This window comes from Myotis lucifugus, unplaced genomic scaffold (assembly GCF_000147115.1).
Source record: "Myotis lucifugus unplaced genomic scaffold, Myoluc2.0 scaffold_491, whole genome shotgun sequence".
NCBI lineage: Eukaryota > Metazoa > Chordata > Mammalia > Chiroptera > Vespertilionidae > Myotis > Myotis lucifugus.
The window spans coordinates 70,314-74,347 of NW_005871539.1; the positions used below are offsets into that span (position 1 = coordinate 70,314).

Here is a 4,034-nt window from a genome sequence, read left to right on the forward strand (position 1 = left end):
ACTCAGTGGTTAGAGCATTGTCCCGCGCACTGAAGGGTGGCGGGTTCGATTCCTGATCAAAGGCACGTACCTGGGTTGCAGGTTCAATTGCCGGCCCCAGGAGGCAACCAATCAATGTATCTCTCTCTCTTCCTCTCTCCCTCTCTCCTTCTCCTCCTATCCCTCTCTTCCTTTTCCTCTTCCTCCCTTCCATTCTCTCTAAAAATCAATGGGGAAAATGTCTTCTGGTGAGGACTTTAAGAAGAAAAGCCTCCTAAATCTGATTATGCAGTTTCAATTGAGCTCCCGGGTACTTACTAGTATACACCAATCTGCCAATGTGCAATTCACCTTAGTAACATTTATGTAACAAATAACTATTTTACATTCTTTCTTTTATTTATAATAAATATCCTTTTTTCTACTTAATACTTACTCCCTAGAAAAATTAATCAGTCATTAATTAAAATAAATGCATCTGGCCCTAGCCAGTTTTGCTCAGTGGATAGAGCAGCAGCCTGTGGACCATAGTGTCCCGGGTTCGATTCCAGTCAAAGACATATACCTCAGTTGCAGGCTCCTCCCTGGTCTGGGCCCTGGTCAAGGCTTGGAAGCAACCAATCAGTGTGTTTCTCTCTCATCGATATTTCTCTCTGTCTTTCCCTCTCTCTCCCACTCTCTCTAAAAATCAATGAAAAAATATCCTCGGGTGAGGATTACAATAATAATAATTAATTAATTAATTAATAAAATAACTTCATCTACTCTGTGACCACCCCTGGGTTGAATTAAATAGCCTACTTCCAGTATTCCTTTTTTTAAATTTACCTTTATTGTTGAAAGTATTACAGATGTCCCCTTTTTCCTCCATTGACTACCTGAGATTATGCTTAAAATTCTTAGTTCAAAACTAAAAGTGTTTTGAATAGCCATAAAATAGGCCTGTGTCCAGGTTCTAAGATAAAATTGCATAGTACACCTAATCAAATTAGACAAAGATGAATGGCAAAAGTGTTCACTCTGTGCACACTCTGTGTACTCTATTTCTCTGCACTTGGGCTTTCAAACGTATTCGTTTATAGTATTAAGTGGACACCTGACATTCCTTTTGAGCACTGCCATCTGAACCCCTTGCCCATGTTGGAGGGTCTCCCACATTATGAGGCAGAGCCCACTCCCCACTATAAAATTGCCAGGTGCTTTCATTCCCAGACATCCTGTATCATAGGCATGGGCCCAGGCAGACTCTGCCCCAGAGATTCCAGTCAGCAACGCCCCTTTGACCAGTGCTGGTCCAGCTCCAGAGTCTGGACCTGGTGGCGGCAGGAGAGGTGCCTATACTGGACCAGCTCTGTGTCATTCCAAGAGTTATTTTTGGGACTGCATAAGCTCGAAACCCAGTTTTTCAGCCTTCCTGGAGATTCTGTGGGTAACCTTACAGCGGTTCTCAACCTGTGGGTCACGACCCCTTTGGCGGTCGAACGACCCTTTCACAGGGGTCGCCTAAGACCATCCTGCATATCAGATATTTACATTACGATTCATAACAGTAGCAACATTACAGTTATGAAGTAGCAATGAAAATAATTTTATGGTTGGGTCACAGCATGAGGAACTGTATTTAAAGGGCCAGAAGGTTGAGAACCACTGCTTTAGAACAAAGTTTGTTTCTGCTTAAATAGGCAGAGCTAGTTTCTGGGGGGTTTTGGTTTTAGTTTTGGTTTTGCAATAATAAGCCCTGACTGGTACAGGGTGGAAATCCATGCTCCCATTGGCATGTTAGTCACTAGGAACCATTGAGAACAAAGCACTTAGAACAGTGGTCGGCAAACTGCAGCGCACGAGCCACATGTGGCTCTTTGGCCCCTTGAGTGTGGCTCTTCCACAAAATACCATGTGTGGGCGCACATGTACAGTGCGATTGAAACTTCGTGGCCCATGCGCAGAAGTCAGTATTTTGTGGAAGAGCCACACTCAAGGGGCCAAAGAGCCACATGTGGCTTGTGAGCCGCAGTTTACCGACCACTGAGTCTTAGAAAGGCACAGAAGGACATGTTTATTCATCTGAGTGTTTCTGGAACAAGTCACTCTGCGTGGCACTGGACAGGACAGGCACACAGAGCTGGTATTTTCAAATTAGGGGTTATGGGGATGAGGAGGAGGAGGTGGGAATACCACTGGCAGACAGGTGTAGGCAGATATCCATATGTGGATTTCCTGATTCTAATGATTGATTTAGTGTAGGGATGAAGGGTTGGAATCAGAAAGGATACTTTTGGAGAATATGCTGTCTTTCATCAATTTCAAGAGACAAGTTTTTTTCACTTTAACATTTATGAAATTAGAACACACTGTTAGAGTGTGTCATGTTTTAATTAACACCCTTTTCTCCTCAACCTATCTAACATCTTTCACCAAATCTAAGATTTCACTGATAGGCACCATTACATTTTTTTTTTACCAGTTAGAAAAAATCTTGGCAAGTAATTACTAAAATATGACAGTGCCTAATATTATACTGGAGGCTCTAGAGTAGAGACTTTAAAAAGACCCCAAGAGAACTAAGGCAATCATGGAAATAGTGTGGATTAAATGCCAAATACCTGTTCATTGTTGTTGTTAACAAAGCTGTTGAACAGCAATAGATTTACCTCTAACTTCTGTTATGAACAAATTCAAATGCTGATCATCATGGCCTTGCTTGTCGATAAAAATGCCCATTATGCTTACTGTGATTATCAAATTTGTGGATGGCACATTTTTTTGGTAACTTTTTTATTTGAGAAAAATTTCAAATAAATACAAAAGTACATAGAATTAGTATAATAGATCCCAATATTCAATAATTATCAACTCATGACTAGTGCTGTTTGATTTCTAATCCGATATTTTATCCAACCCATTTTATTTTGGAGCAAATCCTAGACACATATCCTATCATTTGTAAATACTTCAGTATGTATCTCTAAAATATAATGACTTTAAAAGACACATAATCACAATATCATTATTACATTCCTGAAAAATATATCTATAGTAATTTGTGGCACTTTTTAAATAAGCAAATGTTGGCCCTAGCTGGTTTGGCTCAGTGCATAGAGCATGGGCCTGTGGACTGAAGGGTTCTGGGATGATTCCAGTCAAGGGCACGTGCCCGGGTTGCAGGCTCGATCCCCAGTGGAGGTGTGTGGAAGAGGTAGCAATCATTGATTCTCTCTCATCATGGATGTTTCTATCTCTCTCTCCCTCTCCCTTCCTCTCTCTGAAATCAATAAAAATATATTTTTAAAAAATCCGTGGACACCAAAGTGTACATAAATTGCTTTTCTTTTTAAAAAACCTCCAAAGACCTAATTAAATCAATACAAAATTTGTGGGTTTTTTTGTTTCTTTAATATATATATATATATATATATATATATATATCTCCTATCTACACTTGATCTTAGCCAAAAGGCTGAGAAGCAATTATATATCCTATCTAATAAAAGAGTGATATGCAAATTGACCATTACTCCAACACAAAGATGGCTGCCCCCATGTGGACACAAGATGGCTGGCAGGGGAGGGCAGTTGCGGGGGGACCAGGCCTGCAAGGGAGGGCAGTTGGGGGGACCAGGCCTGCAAGGGAGGACAGTTGGGGGGGACCAGGCCTGCAAGAGAGGGCAGTTGGGAGGGACCAGGCCTGCAGGGGAGGGCAGTTGGGGGGACCAGGCCTGCAGGGGAGGGCAGTTGGGAGTGACTGGGCCAGCAGGGGAGAGCAGTTGGGGGTGACCAGGTTGGCAGGGGAGGGCAAATAGGGGTGACTGGGCCAGCAGGGGAGGGCAGTTAGGGGCAATTGGGCTGGCAGGGGAGCAGTTAGGCGTCGATCAGGCTGGCAGGGGAGTGGTTAGGGGTTGATCAGGCAGGCAGGCAGAAGCAGTTAGGGGCAATCAGGCAGGCAGGCAGGCAGGCGAGCGGTTGGGAGCCAGCAGTCCTGGATTGTGAGAGAAATGTCCGACTGCCCATTTAGTCCCGATCCCACCAGGATCGGGACTAAACTGGCAGTCGGATAT

The 4,034-nt window shown here is 43.3% G+C and overlaps 1 pseudogene; it reads right to left on the reverse strand.

Moving 5' to 3' along the window:
• Positions 1 to 2,239: 2,239 nt before the first annotated feature.
• The window catches only part of LOC111823443, an 18,230-nt pseudogene continuing 16,435 nt past the window's right edge, over positions 2,240 to 4,034 (reverse strand).